This window comes from Melopsittacus undulatus, chromosome 6 (assembly GCF_012275295.1).
Source record: "Melopsittacus undulatus isolate bMelUnd1 chromosome 6, bMelUnd1.mat.Z, whole genome shotgun sequence".
In the NCBI taxonomy this organism is placed as follows: Eukaryota; Metazoa; Chordata; class Aves; order Psittaciformes; family Psittaculidae; genus Melopsittacus; species Melopsittacus undulatus.
The window spans coordinates 84,175,198-84,196,480 of record NC_047532.1 but is presented as its reverse complement, the minus strand read 5'-3'; the positions used below and the strand labels follow the sequence as shown (position 1 = coordinate 84,196,480).

The 21,283-nt window shown below is 42.2% G+C and overlaps 1 protein-coding gene across 3 annotated transcripts in view; it reads right to left on the bottom strand.

Moving 5' to 3' along the window:
* Window positions 1-21,283, bottom strand: part of IL1RAPL2 (interleukin 1 receptor accessory protein like 2) — a 344,758-nt gene that overhangs the window by 177,058 nt on the left and 146,417 nt on the right. The window contains exon 1 of one of the 3 annotated variants that reach the window (XM_034064326.1): window positions 5,210-5,247. The exons of the other annotated variants lie outside the window; for them this stretch is intronic. The gene's annotated coding sequence lies outside the window, so the exon portion shown is untranslated. Of the gene's footprint in view, window positions 1-5,209; window positions 5,248-21,283 lie in introns of those variants that run through there. 3 annotated transcript variants of the gene reach the window in all.

Here is a 21,283-nt window from a genome sequence, read left to right as displayed (position 1 = left end):
GAAATAAGGCCAAGTGGGTGACTGGCAGCAAATAAGTCACCCGAACAGTTAAAGCTCTTTTCCTGTTTGTGGGTTTATAAATGAATCCCTGTTTCTTCAAAGTCAGCTGTGAAATAACGTCACTAAATGAGCACATATCCCTTTTTAGTCTTTCCCACTAGCAGGGGAACTTTATTATAGATAAGAAGCATTTTGCTCTAGATTAGAGTGGCCAGATCAGCTGATCAACATTGACATTACTTCTGCTTCTTGGACTGAATAAGTAACAAAAGTTGACTGTAAATACTGCAGTTTAAGTCCTACAAACAAACAACTGAGGCACCCAACCACTCAGTGCAAACACAGGTGTGAATCCAACAAGCTCTAAAAACCAGCTCTTTACCCAGCTCGGAAACCCATCACTGGTTGTTTTGCACATAATGCCAACCAAAGCTAATAAATACAAAACACTTCCACTTTCTGAGCTCCAGAATGGGGGAAACAGCTTTTCAAACACCTTCCACAATTAATATTGCTGCTTTCATTAGCTCTTTGGATTTCTGATGGGGTCAGTGAATGATGGAAAAGCACAGAGACATTTCCCAGCATCTCTGACACTTCTTCAGAACACAGAACTACCTTTAGACAAAAAAGATACAAACCAAGAGGAATCAGTATCTAAAGAAAGGGAGAATAACTGGTTTAAATAATGAGTAAATCAGACTGAAATTATTCCATTGCATTTATAAATAAAAGATATATCCTAAGAAGATTTGGGATAAGGAGCAATACACCAGAAATACACTGTACACCTGAAGGTATATGCAAGTTAATATTGTAAGTGGTGTTGATGATACATGAGCTTTCTAAGGACAGTCTCTGAGATGGTTTTAACATTCTCCAGCCAACCACGAGACATTCACACACTTGTGTTTTCAAGTCTTTAGTACCACAAAACTTTGGAAACAAAGCTGAATTCATTTCAGTAATTGATGAGTTCCTTTTCATTAGTTCCTCTGAAGAAAGCTACTGAAGGTAAAGTGAAATGAAACTGGATGCCAGGTCAGGTAGCTGCAGTTTCAAGTAATCACACAATTAGGAAACTCTATATCCACTGCTTGTTATTCCCAGCAGGGAATCGTAGGAAAGAGCTGTGAATAACAAGAATATAAAATTAAAGAGAATGAAACCCTATTAATTTTCTGGCCTGTTGGGGCAGAGGGACCTGTGCACATGATTATTTTTCATCTGGTTTTCAAGTACGTGGACAGTTGGAATTGGATTCTCTGCTTTGACAGCACAGTCCTCTTGAGTTTGGATTAGGTTAGGAAGACAGACTGTTGAATACACCGGGCTAAATTCTTTTCTTCTACTGCCTGCAGAGGGTAATCCTTGAGTGACACAGGTCTGCTGCAAGGCTTCTTACTCCACCTCACTTGTGGCAGAGGAAGAGTGCTTGGCAGAAGAAGGCAACTATCAGATGTCTCTGAGATAGAGACTAGGGATAGTACCATATCCATATAGAATCATAGAATCATAGAATAGTTAGGGTTGGGAAGGACCTTAAGATCATCTAGTTCCAACCCCCTGCCATGGGCAGGGACACCTCACACTAAACCATATCACCCAAGGCTTCATCCATTCTGGCCTTAAACACTGCCAGGGATGGAGCATTCACAACCTCCCTGGGCAACCCATTCCAGTGCCTCACCACCCTAACAGGAAAGAATTTCTTCCTTATATCCAATCTAAACCTCTGCTGTTTAAGTTTCAACCCGTTACCCCTTGTCCTATCACTACAGTCCCTAATGAATATATAGGTGGATATGAAGAAGTGCATAGGGATAGTACCACACCACAAGAGGAATGCAGGACTCAGTCATTCCTGTGGATGAGCTACATGGTATTTGTGCAGGGTTTATACAATTATTCACTGGGATACCTCAGCAGCAACACTGCAGTAGTTCAAATTCCCCAGTTACCATAGGAAACTCACCCCTGACCAATGTGCCTGCACATCCACCCATGCCATCATGCCAGACCTTGGAGCATGAATCCAGACTCTGGGTCACTGAGACCTTTCCCAACATATCTGACTGAAATTATGCTGTCCTACCACTGGCACGGCCCTTTCTTGTCACAGTCTGCAGACAGGTAACATGAGCCTTCCCCACCAGTGTCCCCATCTGGCTGCACACACTCCCTACTCATTAATCACTGATGCTCCAGCTTACAAAGACGCAGTCAGCCCACCAGAGGATTACCAAATACTTCACAAATCTAGCTCCCTATCACAAAACACATGTTTTGGGCTCTGGCCATAAGCAAAATATTTCATGAATGAACACAATGCAATGTTAAAAACAAAAAAGAGAATGCTCATGAATAGAACGGAACAAGCCAAGTTAATCTGAATTTACTTGCAACAAATAACCAGCTTTGGCCATTTGCTTTGTCTCTACACATTCACCTTTGGACATCTAGACAGCTTTTCCATTTTACAATCACCATTGCCATTCCTCTGCTTCTCTGGCACACAGAATTCAGCTGCAGTGAGCCAATTACCATTTCCACTTGCATGACAGGTGGACCTCTGTTTGAAAAGGCTGTGACCTGTGCTCTAACCCAGGTTGGAATTCCTTCTCTCATCTTAATTCATTAGCTGCACATATGCAGCAGAATTTAAATAGGAAACTCTCCTCTCTGCAGAACACCCAGAATTTCATTGCAGTAAAATGAATACTCACAAATCAACACAATATTTGCTTTTATAGGACAGCCATGAATAGAAGTGTTAGACGGTTATTTGATTAAAATGTTTCTGCATCTGGTGAATTACAAAGTGCTTTCAAAATGAGACATTTTTAAACAGCAAACGTTGTTAAGGCTTTTGTTTCTATTTAAAACAAACAGATTTATCCTTATTACAAGCTATTATAATTACATGCAACAAAGAAAAACGAAAGATGATTGAAAAATGAACTATTGCAAGAGCTACCTGTGTTATGGATGTGTCACTGTAGGTAAAGCAGCAAGGATAATGCACTGCCATGCTCCGTAATACAGCGTTGCACCTTTGTTTAGGTACACCTTTACACACAGGTAAAAGTGCCTCTCACAACATCCTGCACATCACATCCACCGGCAGCTCGGAACACCCCAGAATTGTATCTCCATTCAAAACAAAGGCCATGGTTATGGACCACGTGCACTTTCATTTCTCAAACACAGCCCATGAAAGGGAGCTGTGCTCTCAGTCTCCCCTTCGTCTGCTTTCCAGCCCTTCTTCCAAGTCCTGACTCAGGAGACTCAGACCACGGCCAATGGCTGACTGAAGCTCCACAGAAACCAGCACTGCTTCAAGCTGATGCAGAGCAGCAACTATTTCTCTTTAAATAAGAAACACTGCAAAGCAGACAGACCCCAAACCAGCCCATTTTACAGCCTTTCCCTCATGCTTCCCTGTAACTTCATGAGCCAGAAACTGGCGGCAGGAACATTCCATTTATTAGTAAGCAAAAGCGACTAACTGCAAATACTTCATTACTAATACATCATTTGCTCAGAACAGCACAAAACAAACAGGTCTGTGATTTATTCATGGGCCTCCTGTCATCCTCAGCAGCACCAACTCACTCTGCAAAACATGCAGTTGCCTGTGTTTCCCCAAACAGCACATGAGATGGGGAGGGGAAGATGGAGAGATGTTTGAGCTCCATGCTGAGAGCAGGCAAAGATGGAGTTGGGGTCCAGGATGCAGGAAGAGAGTGATGTGAGGATTAATTTCTACAGTGCTGTGAGTGGATGCATGGCCAATTAAAAATGCTCTATTTAATTCAACCCAATTTCATTATTATTTTGACTTCAATGTATTTTTCCAGTTTGGATAACAGAAGTGTCATCTGTCCAGCTCTACATCTGAAGAAAGAGGAAAGCGACTCTTCCCAGCCGGAGGGGATAAAGCACACAGGAGGCCTGTGTGACCTCAGGGTAGGGATTCTGGGCTACAGACAGGGATGTGAAGTGAGAGCTCTCTGACAGTATAACACGTGTTTCTGGGGCACAAAAAAAGGCACTTTGAATCAGCTCTCATCAAGGTTAAAGAGGAATTTAACGGCAACAAATCAGCCTTGTTTTCATAAGATACAAGGTCCAGCCTTAGAGATGTTGATGAACTCCCGAGGAGGGCAGTAAATGCTACACAACCTCTGCACCCGACAGCACTGGGTGCTGATACTCCTGTGAGCACACCCCTTTTGGGGAAAAGGGTAAAACAGAGACTGTTAGAACCAAGGGTATGAAGCAGAAACAAAGAGATGTAGACATCATACAAACTACATTAAGGGAATTGCTGATTGATGATAAGATTCTCCTAAACCATCACAAATCTCATTTTAATCTCTCTAAAGACTCATCTGATTTTACATAATTGAAAATAACTACTGCTTGTAATGTGTTAATTTTGATGTGCAGTGAATAACATGGTGCCAGAACCCTTCCACCCAACCACTGCTTTGAAAAGCTGTGCTAAGGTTTTAATCTCCAGACTTCTCAAGGCCGCATAAACCTTCACAATACAATATTTTCCTACTGCTTAATACTAAATATTCCAAAGTATGTCATTGAAATGATGGGGGTTTTTCCCTCTTCCTTGCAACTGATTAGCGTATCTTCAGTAAGAAAGATAAGCAAATACAACCTCATTAACGAGCTACAAACTTGAGATAACAAAAAGCATCACTATTAACTCGGTTGCTGTCAGACTGCTTCTCCATGTAGTGGCTTCCTGTTAGAAGAGACGAATCTACTCAACAGGCATAAAGGACCCTGAACTTTTATGCTTCTATGTGCATATATTCAAATAGAGCCTTGGCACTCTAAAGAGCACAGATAAAACACTTGAAGGATGGGAGGAATGACAGCACTGTCCTGCTAGACCCAAACCAACAGGCATGGACAGAGGGACTGGGGCTACAGCCTTGAGCCTCAAGGACATTCACAAACTTTCATTGCACATACATGTATACTTGAAAGGAATATGGTGCAGCAAAGGGTTACTTTCAACCTGGTTTTGCAACCTTTAGTTAGGAAAGGATTTCTCCAATGTCCATGCATCTCCAAACTCTGTACTGGGAAGGCCCATTCAGTTTTAAATGACAACTGCAGGCTGCATGCAAAAGAGCCTGAATTTTTGGTGCCCTAAATTACTGTTAACATTATTCCTGCCTACCTTGGGTTTTTAAATGGAATTACATGTAGCCTGCAGCTTCAAATCTAAATGAAAAATGTCGCTCCAGCTGAACCTTAGGAATAAAAGGCAAAAGTTAATGAGATTTAAATTAGTACCAGCCAAAGCCTTCCCTTAAAGAAAACATTATTGATTTTAAAGAGCTACCTAATGAAAAAGAATGGCACTCATTTAAGACTTTGCATGAGCTACATTAGAGATTCATTTATAATAATAAATAAGGATGTGCTTCACAGTGCAATGAATCAGCAAAATTTATGTACATATTTTTATGAGTTAACTACACGTTCCTTAAGCCTTTAATCACAGTTTTGGGTGAATTGTTTATGATATTAAAGAAATTACAGTTTCTAAGGCTCAGACCATCAAAGGTAATTAAGTATCCATTCCCTAGAAGAGTTAACACCTACACAACTCTGCGGTTTATAATCTATTCTTCATTTGTGAAATGGAAATGGATACTATTTCCCTTTGTTCTTTATTAAACAATGTTTCTATTTTAAGTTCAAGTAACTGATGATTGGAAAAATCCTCCTCCTATGAATGCTCTACTTTTTTATATAGTTAAGTACAAGGAGAGGGTATATACATGCATTCTTTGTATACTTCTTAAATAGGTAGGAAATCTGTCAAGCTGCTGGCTTCCATATAGTTCATTCAAACACGATTTTATGCAATCACAGGATAATTCACCCTCTCAGTTCAGGAATATAATATTGTGTTCCTAAGATATTTAATTATGGAACACTGGTGACCCTGCACAGGTAATTATCTGGTTACACTTCATCAGGCTGACCAAATCCTGTTACTTCTCTGAGAACTTAGACTGGATATAAGGAAGAAATTCTTTACTGTTAGGGTGGTGAGGTACTGGAATGGGTTGCCCAGGGAGGCTGTGAATGCTCCATCCCTGTCAGTGTTCAAGACCAGGTTGGATGAAGCCTTGAGTGATATGATTTAGTGTGAGGTGTCCCTGCCCATGGCAGGGGGGTTGGAACTAGATGATCTTGAGGTCCTTTCCAACCCTAACTATTCTATGATTCTATGAAGTCCAAGGTTCCCCAAGTGAGTTTCAATGGACTTTTAAACCTAAGCTACTTACACAAAAAGTAAGCACGCTCGAATTCAGTCCAAACAGAATTTCACCTCTTAATTAATTAAAGCTCCACTCAAACCTCATCAGAACAAAAGGAACATTCACTTCATTTGCTGAGAAGTGAAAGGACTAAAACTTTAAATTAAGTGGTCAAATTCCCTCTCAGTTACTGGAATCAAGCTTTCCTGGGGGAACCCCAACACACAGCCTTGTTCTCCAGCTGCCACACAGGCAGGTATCCGCTCAGTTTCAATACCCAAGCCATAGAGCTGCTTCAAAGCACCTCAAACGGCTGTCATGGAATGGGCATACTGACCTTCATGTGCTATTGGATGCCACAAGGGAGTGACTAACCTCACAAACTCTAAAGATGAAATGTCTCCCATGTAGAGCAAAACCTGGAAGAAAAGTAACTATAGTTCTCTCAATAAAGCAAGCAACACATTCTGATGTGTCAAATGAAGCTTGTGTATGCCAAGATAATAAAGAACCTGTAAAGGTCCCCCATACAGTAGCAACAAGTACCATAATCCCAGTGCAGCACTGTTTTCTCAATGCAGTTTACCAAGACATCATTTCACAGGGCAGATAATACTTGTCAAAACATGTCTGAACTGTTGGATTTCATTTTTGCTTTGTTAAATCAAAAAGATGCATTTATTTTTAATAAAAAGCCTTCACACATATTAATTTAATTTGCCACAAGTCTGTGCCTTGAAGAGACTCTTTAAAATAACTGAATAAAACTTAATGCACATGTTTTGCAGGACTAAGAATTTATATCTGCCTGTTTGTGAGTCATTTATAGATCCCTGACAAACCTCCTCCTCTACCTTCAACATCCTGCTGCTGTCTCCCTTCACATGAGTTTGGTCATCTTATCCGCGCTGTTGTTACAATTCAGAGCAGTATTGTGGCTTTGAATCAAATTGTACTGTTGTCCTCCCTTCCCTCCCTTCAGATCAATCTACAAACTGATTGTGAATATAAAGTTACAGGTATACCTGTAAATTTACTGAGTCTCTTTTGAGCTTTGACAGATGTTTCATTGCCAGGTGAGACCAACATTGGGGTTTCGTGTATAGAAGCTGCATTTCAACAGCTGGATATTACCCCGGAGGCTGTGCTGCAGGGACACACAAACGTGTACTCCCACCCCATATGGAAACAAACAGGTCCAGGTCAACAGCTGGTCTTCCAGTATCTTCAAAGTAGACATGAGGATGGGAGACATTCAATCCCAGGGATCAGCCGAAACCCAGGATTCCAACTGGTTTGAAGCAACACCCCCCAAACCATATACACCATCCAGATGTGGATGCATCTACCCAAACCCTGTGTTCTAACAATCTGCTCTTGCTGCACCTCATTATGTGCAAACATAGATCTATCCCAGTGGGATGGGACTTCCTACTCATTTTGACTATTCAATCCTATTCAGACTTCATGCATTAGAGGAAGAGCTCCCAGAGGCAAGTTTCAAACACGTAATCTTCGGGATGAACTTTCAGTAGAGAGAAGGAAACTGTAATTGAAGCACAAGTGATTTGCTTTGTACTTCCCTTTAATTATAAAGTAAATTAATAAACAAGAGCATTGGGTTTGTTTTTAACCGTGATATTCCCGAAGGCATGAAAAAACCAAACTGGAATGGCAGGAACTACATCCCTGAATGGATCTTAAGGGAAATAATTAATAACATGTATCTTACTATTGCTTATTTCTCTGAACTATATCCTTTAGCAATGTTCAATAAAAGCCCTTTCTGCCCCACGCAAATGAGATCAGAGTACACTGTACATCAGCAAGATGTGCCACAGAAGAATCATGATGTCTGAGGAGACTGGAGCAAATGGGAACAGTCACTTCTGTAACCCCAGCTCTGGTTTAGATCTAAGCCAAAGGGACTAAGAATTACCAGTGCACAGCAGGCATCAGCTGGCAGTTGGAACCATCCTAAATTGAAGAATAACCTAAGCTAGATGTGAGGGAAGCAATAAACAGCTGTTACTCACCCTGCTGCTACTGTGATTTTCACATCAAAATAAGCCTTAATTTTAAAACATTTTGCTTGATTTTATTTTATTCCACTTTATATCACACTGCTTCTTTTCCATGTTTTCATAGCTGATGCAGGGGGCACTTTCTGATGCAAGAAACTCCAATTTAGAGACTCTGGCTTCCAAACCTTTCACAAGTAACAGGCTTCCAATAAGGTTTTTTCCTTCCCCTTCTTTTTTCCTCCCTCCTCTCTACAGATTGGGTATTTTTGCATTCTTTTAACCCACAGAGTTTAACCAGGTTCATGTGCACTCTGTACACCAGCCAGAACAGCAAACCTTGGACATTTGAAGCTTTCCTTCTTCCCCAAGAGCCTTCAGATGAGTGTTTGTTCCATTTATAAACATTCTAATGGGACTTCCTACAAGCACCTTGCCCTTTCCTTTCTGCCTGTAGGAGGTTTGCTGCTTTCAGCGCAGGGAGACAACAATGAAAGACACTGCGGCTGTACACCCCCAAGCTTCCCTAGTGGAATGATGTACAAGAGAGATGCTATTTCCTTGGGGATGGAAAAGATGGTGTTCACAAGGAGTTGGCTGGATCATTCAAGCATTCATTATGTCTGTAACTTTACCAACTTTCTTTTGAGCTTTGACAGAAGTTTCATTGTCAGGTGAGACCAAGCATTGTGCTCTTTAAGCTTCAAGCTGCAAATGCAAGATCTCCTACAAAAAGCTATCTAAAGATCATTTCTTCCAGCTTTGGCAAGGCCAGGCCTTCTCTGCTCTTACACCCCCTACATGGTCAAGGTTATCTTAGGACAGCCTGCTTAAGGAGACAAAGCCTGCCCATCATTCAGAGGCAAGATTAATATGCTAACAAAATCCCTTGGCCATTAAAGATGGTGTTTCAACTCTGATTTTCTTTTGTTAGACAAAATGATCTAGTACAGACTTTGTCAAAAGAGCTTTGTTAACACTAACACTTGCAAAACAACTATGCTAATATGACATTTTCCACTCGCTTGTTCTACACTTTTATGCCACTTAGCAATGAACTACAGCAGTTCCCTCCCAACCTCTTAATATTTGGCCATGGGAGTATGTGGGAGGCCACCTTTTTATTACTTTTACTGTGCCAATTTATCGTCGATTATGACTTACATGAAGTACATTTGCACTTTAAACTGGACTAAATGTGCCATCTGGCTAAATAGTCTTGTTGACACAATGTTGGTTTATTAATAATGGTCATTACACTTGTAAACCTGCATGTTAGAACAAAACCAAACACATTTGGGGAAGGTTCATTTCTATGCATGCAACATCTCCATGCTCCCATATAAAATACGCCCTGGCAGTCATTTGAACACACAGAGCAGCTCTATCTCTCACTCCTAGTCTCAGCTTAGAAACCTGAATGAAGCTGAAAAGGGGAAGTCTTGGGGAACTCTGGCAATTAAAGAAACAATATCTTGCTGTGACACTGGGATATTTATGTTTATCAAACAGATAAAAATAGGCTTATCCCCAGGAATGCACAAGCTTGATAAGAAAAGTAGCTAATAGGAAGTGATAAATATTTCAGTTTCCTAAAGAAAACAGAAATATTGAAGTTTCAAGGCAAGAAAACATTTTCACACACAGTAACTCTTTAAAAAGACACTGTTCAGGCAGTGGCTGATGAATGTGAAGGGATCTGAACTGCAGCACAGAGCTTTCACTGTGTGAGCATCCTGCTCATGGCTTGCTCTGCCTCCAGGTAAACATAAATGAGTAATAATCAAAATCAACCCCAGACTGAAGTCATCAGCCTTCCACATTATTTGCTCTGCACAGTCCAAGAACAGAGGCCATGACTTAGACTTACACCACAGGTATCCTGCTAAGCCCTGGGCACTGAAGATCTCCAGATTGAGAGAGTCCAATGCCAGAGCCCTCCTCAGAGGAGCTGTGCACCCTACTCCCATGGCACCTCTCCCAGGCTGCACCACCCTCAATGTTAGAAGTTGCTGGTGTGCTGTGTGATGCACTGGTGAAGGTCCCTTCAAGGGCTGCAGTTCTGGGTGGGTTTTTCCACCTTGGCTCTGCACTTTCTCCCCACCAACCTTTTCCTTTCCCATCTATGAACAAGAATATCCTAGGTGAATGAAAGACACCTGAGTCTGCTTCTGGAAACAGCTGCCTATACAAGTGTGCCTATTTGTATCTGTTTAGCAAATACAGGTGAAGAGAGAGGCATTTCAATCAGAGGGGTTGGCTGAGGACTGCGAGTGCACTGATTTGGTTATTTAAACAAACAAGAAGCCATCCACCTCTGTATCACTTACCTATTTGTTTTCATTAAAATCAATTGCAATTTCTGAGTTAGTTTTCCTTTTCGTTTGTAAGTTTCTGATTGTATCCAAGCTAATATTATTTTCTCCCTGGAAAGATCTGATGATTCCTTAACTTGTAACTCCCTTTCCACTCAGCCCCAGCTTTCAGACAACACATGCCCCAATAGCTCATAAAGGAGATCTTTAGCATTTCCATTTCTAAAGAGAAGCAGTGAGGACTGCATGGGGAAGTGGTAGGACTCAAATACATGGTCCCAAACAACTCTGCAATGGACAAATATCTGTAACATCATCAACAGAAGAGACACTGTGCTGCGAGCTGGGCTTCAGCCTCAATGGTGAGCCAGCCTGTACCGAGAACAGTTCCATCACCCACACATGAGCCAGCAAGGAATGTTTAGTGCCGTATGGCTGCATCATGTTGACAGCGATGCTCATTAAGGTGACAGTGTGGTACTTGCTTTTATTCTCTGAACAGACAGAGCCCTACAATCTCCAGGCTGTCAGTTCCATAGGAAAGAATCTTACTTATTTAGCCAATTTCTTCACACTGTGGTTTTTTATTTGTATTTTAAAACTTTCAGCCCCAAATCACATCAAAAACCAAGTGTGACTGTCTGTCCCTTCCAAAAAAAGGGTAACTGGATTCCCCCTGCACCTGCAGTGCATTGTATCCATGAAGTTACAGCTCAAAAAAGGTGGAGATTGTCTACAAGTGCTATAAAAGATCCTTCATGGTGCAGTGGAAAATCACTGACCTCCACATTTCATGCCACTAGTGCATGAGCCAGCTGTTACAAACCCTGCACACAGCTGGGAGGCTGCAGACAGCTGTTCATGGGTCCTACAGAGTCAAGTTTATGGTTCAGAGTAAAGGTCGACATAATTTTACTCATGGTCACGCTGAATGGGTGGCATCTTCCAAACAGGCTGCTGTATCTGTGCATTTACCATGGTGAAGTTCAAGGGCTGCAAGCCAGGTCTTCATATGTCACAGTAAGCTCTTTGATTTCATTTGAAAGCAGAAGGAAACCAAACAAGCATCCCCAGTTGCTCTCACTATCCTATTAAACCACAGACTCAGTGAGTGTGAAGTGATGGCATCTCTTGGCTGGCAGTGGCTCCTGACCAGGTCTGCAGGTTCACCACTGCTCACCACAGCTTCCTCCAACCTGCACTGCCCTCACCTGTGCCTCAGAGCAGGCAAGGGGAAAAAAATGAGTCTTTTATGATCAAATCACAGTTTTAAATGGAAATATATACCTGAAGTGAATCATGACCCCAATTAAAGCTTAACTGCCTTTTTTCACCTTGGCTCAGTTGAAGCGTATGACAGTAATCATGTAGTGCCCGGAGTCAGATTAAAGGGATACATCAAAACCAGATTTCAGAGTATTATGGTAACAGGAGAGATCTTTACCCTTACTCCCACTTTTTTTCTTTGCTCTTCTGCAAGAAGCACCCAAAAGCAGTAACCAGGAGATGATGCTTCCATAGGATGGGTATCTGAGGGGCAGGGAGCCCTGGGCAAGTTCCTCTACAACATATTTGGGGGGGATGTGACTCTGAGTTGTGCAGTGAGCCCCACCTGGCAGAGTGCTCTGTCCATGCTGTGCTGCCTTCACAGCCGGGCACCACGCAGGCAAAATCCTCCTCAGGAGGACCCATTCAGAGGACCAGTCCTGGCAGTCAACCAAACAACCCTCTCTTTGTCTGCTTTCCAGCAGGATACAGGTATGAGTAGGAGGGCACGCAGCAGGACCATCCACACTGTGTCCCACACACCTCCTCAGCACAGGCTCCACTGAGCAAGTGGGAATGTTGATGCTTCCCCTCCCCAGACACAGAGCATCTCTGATGATTCACAGCTCCAGCACCATGCAAGGCTGGTCCTGTGTAGCAGCACTGACCCATGAGCAGCCAGTGGTTACATGGGCTCCTTCTGCTTGCCGAAGCAGAGAAAAGCCTACAGGGACTCTGCTCACTAACCTCCCACAGCAGCCATCACATGGTCCCTCCACATGCTCTGATCAATATTTAAATGATGGTGGCAGCATTACGAGGCCCTCTCCCATGCACTGATACGGTGCCTCCGGCCATCCCATCTGGCCAAGGTTTGAAGGAAAAGAAAAGATGAGCCTTGCACTGTATCTTGAAGGCTGGTGGGTTGGGGCATGTTTGGAAGTTTAACTAAGGCTTTGTGGCAGGTCATCTCCCTATTTCCTGATGTGGAAACAATTTCATTTAATACTTCATTGAAATAACAGACCGTTGCATAATACTCCTGACAACAGTCTTCAGTGCAAATCTGCCTCCCCAGACAGGTAAAGCTCTGATGCAGTGTAATTAACAGACTGAATTAAATGCTCTGTAATGGCCACCCAAAGCTGAGACACCCATCCCTTCCCATCCCACACCGGTACAGAAGTAAAGCAGCCGGAGCCTGCACTGGGGCTCTGCTGCTGCTCCATCACAAGCAGCCTGTGGGCACTCAAACCTGCAGCCTCCCAAGAAAGCCTCTGCACGTCCCCCTGGGCACACGCTTCTGCTCACTCCCACTCATGCTGCTTCACCCGTAGTTACTTAAAAGGTGCAGTACATTACTGGTGACACTGCTAATGCAGTTTCCACTGTGAGGCACAATATGGCTTTTCCAAGAGCAGTGGTGGGAAATTGTTACAACAAACTGTACACTGGCTGCTCCGAGGCTCCCCAAGTAATTACAGTGGGGGTAAAGTGCCTTTCTTCCCTCAACACACACCAAAAGGCAGCACCACACACATACCGTGTCCCATCACTCAACTGCTGCAGGAGCACCACACCTCCTGTATCACTTGAGCCTGAGATGCTTGGCATGCTGGCAAATGGGGAGTAGTACCTCATTCTGGTGTTTAAAACAGGAACACATCAGGAGGTTTGCACTCCTAATTCTGACTTTCTTGCTAATCATTATTGTGCCCTAATTTTCTCAATTCCTGAGGTAGCACTTGCTTACACACAGAGAATCTGTCACCTCTGCAAGAACAAGACCATTTGGGCTGAAGAGAAGGTCCCTGCTATGCACCAGGAAGAGCACAGACACTTCGGTATACAGCATCAGTTGCTGTGGCTGCCCAGGACACCAGCCCTACAGCCAGCTCTGCTTCTCTCCAGCATAATCACCAAGGCAAGGCTACAACATGAATGGCAAAACCAAAGAAGGAAGGACACTTCTGGAAGGCTCAGATTAAAGACTTGAATTCTGTTTGAAGAAGACTTTGAGGTAAAGCAGGTGCTAAAATCCTGTGGTTTGTGTCTTGGAGAATGGCCACTTACTGGGATTCTCTGCCCACCAAACACACAGGCAGCACCCATCAGCCAGACAGGCAACACACAATGAACTGAGAGTATTCTCAACCACGTTCATATTTTTACTCTGCTCACCAATGATTCCTTTCCATCATAGTATTTAACTACTCCTTCTCTATTATCAGGCCAGCAGCAGTACGTATGAGGAGTCACATTAGGTTTGTCTATCTTGATTAGCTTTCACTGACTGCAAAGAAATAAGAGTTTGGTATGTCTTTAGGATTTCATGGGAAGCACAAATTGGAGCCAGTCACTAACTGCAGAGCAAGATGAAGAGGTTTTAGTTTTAGGTGGATGGTTCTGGCTTTAATGTGCTGCAGGGCTAGCAGCTTGTGGGAAACCCTGCAGATTCCAATCAGCTTGAGGCACAGCAGCATTGCCAGCTATGAAGTCCAGACACGGATCTAAATGTCTCCAAAGATCAGATGTTTGCCTCCAGCTTCAGTGCATGTGATGGGTTTCCAGGTTCCCAGCAGTTTTACTATGCAGATGGAACTACTTTTTCCTAATCAGAAAGTCTAACTGCAGCTCACCACTGCCAAGCAGGTCCTGCTATCCTTCTGTAGGAAAGACTATGACCTTCCAGAAACTGCACTGGCACAGCATTAACATTATTCACACTTCCCTGTCACAACAAAAAACCATGCCTGCATTATCTGAACACAGACACTCATGGGAGCAACCATTAAGCAGACTTCCACAAGGTAACACAGATTCAAACAGATGGACCAACCTGGGTTTTTCAGCTGTACCATTCCACGGGGTTTCCTTTAGGCAATTTGATCACCTCCAAGGAAAGGAAGCTTTACACCTGATGCATCTGTGCTAATAGACCTCCTGCCTTTAAAACGACTTCTCTGAGTGTTACTGGAAACAACAACATTAAGATAATGGAAAGACTGGCAGTGAGAAACTCACAGGGGATGCAAAATGAATGAAATCAATTAGTATTATAAATCCAGGCTGAGTTTCACGTGTCTTGTCAACTTGTCATATTCAGCTTCTGAGAGTTCATTATTAACAGTTTATACAAAAGCTACAAGAAATGAATAGACAAACCCAACCTGTGCCACCACACTGCAGTCCATATAGCTGCAAATAAAATGGAAGAGTATTTGTATGAGCTGTCAAACAGCTCAGCTAATACCAAAAGGCATTTACTGAAACAAAAATGTTGAACATATCTGCTTCACAGCAAGCCCCATTTTGATTTTTGCAATTAAACAAAGAAGAATTCATACCCCTCTATGGAAGTGGATGAATTCTGTGTAAGCATCAGCTCTGGTGGAACCTACATTAACCGAATGCATTGGATTGGAGGTCAGCTGTCATTCTTTCCAAATTGCTTCCTGAGCAGATCACAGAGCAGATGGAAAAGGCCAGTTTGACATGACTCTTTGGCTTAATTATAGCTTTACTAAGACAGCATATGGAGTTAGCGTGTACTGTAGAATTTTACCCAGTAACTATCTCTCATAAATTCAGTAATCTGCTTCATTTGCTTTTCCTTGGTCTTCAGTATGTACATTCACTGTGATTGGATTATTTTTACCTGTACATTACTAGGTCAAGCTTTCTCAGCAAGTACAAACACTGTAAATCCACATTAATGTTCAAAGAATCACAGAAGTTAAATTCTGTATTGAGTACAAGATCCCTTCCACAACCTCAGTACCTAAACTAATGCACTGTTTTCAGCATGAATTGTATCAGATCCCTTGAGTTATCCTGTGACTACTTCGAGATGAGCAATGCCAGACTGGTCTAGTGACAAAAAGGCTTTGTATTACCTAGACTAACACCCCTCAAAGAGTCAGCTCATGGCATATGCCTGCCCATATGTACAATGCATCCACAACATAGTGCTATGCAAAGACAGCAAAAATAGGTCCAGCAGGAAGAGAACTGATAAAATCCCTAACACGCTACCTGGAAGCATAGACAGTTCAGCCTCTTAGCATAGCACTGCTCCACTTTTATATCCTTGGTTTACAGGAAACACTGCACTGTCCTAATCTGCTAAGTAACTCTTATCCGCAAGAGTTAAATTCTTGAACCCAAATCATCTGTTGGAAGTTCCTTAGGAAAGGTGATCATCAGTTCCATTTGCAACAGTTACAAACTGTTCAACATCCAGATAGGATCTCAGGGTACATAGGTGCTGACATGATAAAATATGAGAACCCCCTTCCACCGTGGCATATTACTGAACTTCCTCAAGCTCTATTATAGCATAGAGGGTGTTTTGCAGCACTGGATTGGACAGAATCCCATATCAATGCCAAATGCATCAAAACCAGGAAGCAAGAAAAACCATCTCCAACTTGATTATTTTAATACTCTTTGCCTGTTTTCCTAAAAGGAGGAAACGGGAAAAGGATGGGGCTGGCAAATTGTGAGAAAGTGGTTCATTTCCAATGCCCTATTTCTAAGCAGTTCAGCATTTTCCTGCTGGGCAGCAATGGAAGGAGGCAGCTGTTTGAAATTAGGAAAATGGGGGAAAAAAACCCAACAATCCAAGAACAACACAGAAAACTGCTTGGTTTCTATGATTTCTAAATTAGAGTTCTCAGGAAAAAGCTTCATTTTGAAATTTCATCATGAAATTAAAAAGAAAAATATTTTCTTGTAAAAATGTCGCTTCTGAAAACCGGTTTTCAAACATTATTATGTCAGTTTTAATCATCTCTTAGCTGTACTACAAAAGACTCCCAGCGCAGCAACCTGCCCTGACAAAGCAGACTGTCAAACCTCCCACTGAGAACCTCCTTCCAAAGCTGACTTAGGACCCCCAGAGCATCTCTGACACCTTTTGTTCTTCACCTTACCTTTCTTGAAGATAAATCCAACTCAAATTAAAGAATAAGGGTGTAAAATCCCAAAAGAACACAGCACCAAAAATGTATTTTGAAAAAATCCTCACTGCCTAAAACATTCAAATGCCTGATTTGAGAGGCTGGTTCTCAGTTTAACTACTTGCATTTATCATCTTAGTGAAAATAGATGGATGGTGGTTGATGGCTCTTCATTTGTCTCCTGGGCAAGAAACATACCCTATTCCACCAACTGGCAAGGATGTACAAGCTCTCTAAGCTGCCACAGAGTCTGTCTGTGGATGCTCAGTTCCTTCTCAGTGCACCTCTCTTCTAACACCCACTGCAGATCAGACAGCATGTGGCAAATGATTTGACCTGGACTCACAGAAAGCACAGCCCTATTGCAAAGAACAACCAGGATCAAGAACCATTGACAGAAAAATACCAAACAGGGAAAGAAATTGAGGAATCAGTGTGGAGGAATCAAATGAGTACTTATGGATGCTCTTCACAAGGCACTCTGTCTCACCCGATTCTTGCTGTACTGAGCCTCAAATGCACATAAGCCTGCAATATAATATTTTCTTCATCCCTAGATGATGAAAAAAATTCTTCTTGTATGATTATAATGCAGAATCACAGAAATGCCCCCTCAATTCTTTCACAAAGCAGAGGTCGATGATGGCTGTTCCCTCTGTATCCACTCTGGTATCCATGGAATCTGTGCACAATGCTGGAGTTGCTATCCCATAGAAAAAAGGCTGCAATTCTGCCTTAAAAGTGTGACCTTCAATGCTAACAGTTGCTCGTGTCAGTCATACACCATGAACCCCTACATCCATCCAGAACTGTAGTTTCAAGACTTAGTTTTTGTCAGAGAGGGGACTATGGAGCTCCAGTCTCCTGGGTTCCCCCAGGAGCAGCCTTTGGATTCAAGGTGACTGGTCTTACCTTAGCCACCACCTCAATGCCCTAATCTCATGACAGCAACAAATTCTCTGTAACTCCAGCCATGCCTGACCTTGAAGCTCAAATCCAAACATGCCACAACTTTTGAAGGCATTACTTACTCAGTGTTGTGCCTTTGATCCATGTTTATGTTTGCACTAAGATTTACTCGACTCACAGTAACATAATAAAGGGTTATGGGGTTGGGAGAAGAAATTAAGGTATTTACAGCTAGGGTTTTAAAAAGATTTAGGACACCAAGTGCCATTGAGAATTCTGAGCCTACCAAATCCAGTGCTATATACAGAGTACTGCACTCCACCCCTACAGGATTGTACATCTCAGCATCCTTACTACGTGCATATTTTAGCTATATTTTTAACATTCTATATTTAACATTATAAAATGTCTTTATTCTGTAATGCCTGCGACATAAAATAATGCAAGGGTTTTTATGTGAGGGTTCTCAAACTTCCATGTATAAAACTTAGAAGGTTTCTCATTTACATTTATCTTGGAAAAACTTGAATTCATCCTGTTTTATCCAACAGTCATGCATTAAGGAAACACAACAGCAGTAAACCTTCAGTCAGCTGCAAGCAGCACAAGTTACAAATGCACCTTCCAGGAGTGATTCCCCCACAACATCACTCCCCACAGGCAAATGGAAGCTTGAAAGAGGTCTCCTAAGAGGTGCTTTTACAATCACAGCACAAGTTTTCCCACAGGTGCATCTCCCAGGAAAAAAGTAATTCCCATTTCATCCTGGGAATACAGAACAGACTTTTAGGTAACCTAAACCAGAAATTATATGGGGCTATTTAAGCAAGACAAATATACTACTCCTACCCAACATCCAGCTGTTACAATTAGAAGCCGAACAGCATTTTCACCACAATGAATTTTCAAGGCAAAATTGGAATGTTTCAAAACATAGAGGAAAAAAATGCCCACCTAGGTTTAAAATGATGTTTCAGCTAACTCAGTTTGACACTTCAAGTACAGAATTTAGCTTGTGCTGCATCCTTCACAACAAGGAATAAGGCTGCACAGGGTAAAAAAGATGAGGTTATCTGCTCTGCTACTACAAGCAGGACCTGGGTTCTGTTACCTCCTTACATACAGCCTAAATTAAATTGTCCTACAAGAACTTGGTTATTGGTACAAAAGGCAACATCAACCCTTATCTCTCATAGAAATATTTACACAAGAACTGGAGTCAGCTCTTCAAAACAGGCCACTTTATGTGGTGCAGCACAGAGCACAAGTCCCGGCAAGGCGAGCTCAGGGGTACACAGTCTGCTGTGGGGTCCGTTCATGGGGGTGACCTGGATAGCAGTGACAGAGGTAGTCAGGCAAAACCACCTGTGATGCCCAGGGTCTGCCCTACAGATCCAAGATGTTGCAACTCAGATACTACATAGGTGAAGACCATGCATAAAAAATAGAGGAAAGATGCCAATGCGATGCTATGACAGAACATGCAACCATTGGTGTCCAAGAGAGACCCTCCACTGAATCATTTAATGCAATATTCCTGGAGTCTCTTAACTATAATATTTTCAAAGCCTATTTAAAAAGTAAATACATACATAAACAAGCAAACAAAACAGCAGCAAGGTGGGTTTAGTTGACATATATCTGAAGAGACACCATTCAGGTAACAAATTCCTAAAGTAATATCCTCAGTTTAGAAAACTGAACACAGTTCAACAAAACCCAAAGGTGCAGTCAATGACCTCATCTTAAAATGGGGAAAAGAGGGTGGAAGAGAAAAGAAACGTTGTTATCCCCTGCATTTGTTCACAGAATCAGTTGAAACACAATGAACCGGTTTCCTGCAGGCAGAGATTCCTGCAGTTACAATGTCCACACACTAATTTACCCTGTTCCATACTCCAAGGATAAAAGAATTCCTGGAGAAAATGCAAAAAGGAATCTGTAACTGTAGCATCAGCCTGTGTAAAGAGAAGTTCATGTACAAAGAAACTGTATTTCAGGTATTTCTTATCTCTGCCTCATGGGCACTGGAACTCTACAAAGCAGCATCAGAAGCAGGAACCAAGTTGCACACTCCTGAAGAATTCAGAGAAAGGGGTTTCTAAAGCTATCTCCTCCTGTTTAGACAGGGCACAATATTCTCATAGAGCACCCGCTGATCTATGCAACTGGGAAAGCAGTGAGCAGAGAAGCAGGATGAATTAGTAAAGTAACTCTTCAACTCCCTTTCTCTCTTCAACAGAGATAAAAATCTTTCTAGACTAAGGTTCTCAGGGAAAAAAATGCAGTTTCTTTTGAAGAGTTGTGAGGATAAAAATTAATTTCTGGATTTCAGCCAAGTCTCCACTGGGAACAGGAAGAATGTAAATAGTACAACAGTCTTAGTGCTAGTTAAAGCAACAGTTCAAATGTTAAACTGCTCCCAAACACAGGCTCAGCTCCTGCTCTGAATGATATGACCAGATTAAGGAATATGCAGGTGAACAGAGATGCCATCAGCTCACCTCATCCATTGAATGGTTAACAAATCTCCCAGCTCAAGCACTGGAACAAGCTGCCCAGGGAAGTGGCTGAGTCACCATCCCTGAAGGTATTTAAAAGACACACATACATAGCCCATGTGGACATGTTTAGGGGTGGACTTGGCAGTGTTAGGTTCATGGTTGGACTGGACGATCTTAAGAGTCTTTTCCAACCTAAATGATTCTATGATAATAATTGTACTGCTCTTCAAAAATCAAGCATTTCCTATCCCTGTTTTCTTTCCAAGTATATTGTCATTTATGGTTCTTTTCAATCAAGTGTGAAGTTTCCATACGATGCAGTGCAGCCAAACAAAACCATCCATATCTTCAGCTGGAGAAACTCACTCACTTGGGTGGATTTTCAGCATCAATGTTACATTAACACTAACTGCCTAATTATTATGAAGGGATCAGAAGGAAAACAATTCTGTAACAAAACTTGTAATAGCTCTTATTAGTAAGAAAACTGTTGGAGATAACACTTGTATTTCAGGGTTTTGTGCAGTCTGTGATGTTTACATTAGTGCTGCTTCCTCTAAGATATTTTTGCTTTATCCACCAAAAGATCTAGTGCTGCTACTTGTGTCTCCAGCTTGAGGTTTTGCACTCAATTTCTTATCCAACCTTTCTAAAACTACTGTAGTGTTTAGACGGATGGCGTAAAGTCAGCCTGAGATTTGCTTGGTGAGGATGAAGGACAGTCTGCACCTCCCACCTATCACTCATCTCCTACCAGTCATCAGAGCTGACCAAGAAGTCAGCTCTCCCAGAGTCTTCCCATACTTTTTCACCATCAGAACCCTATTCAGTGGCTTTTTGTAGTTACAGGTGTTGCTCGAGTTTTGCAAACCCTCACCCAAAACAAAACCAGGACCTCAGAATGAGCCAAAATGGCACAGTGGTGATGAGTAAAGGGTGGGATATGAAGTGTCAGGAGCAAAACCTCAGGTGGATACTTGTGCCTGGAAAGGTTGGAAAGCCAAG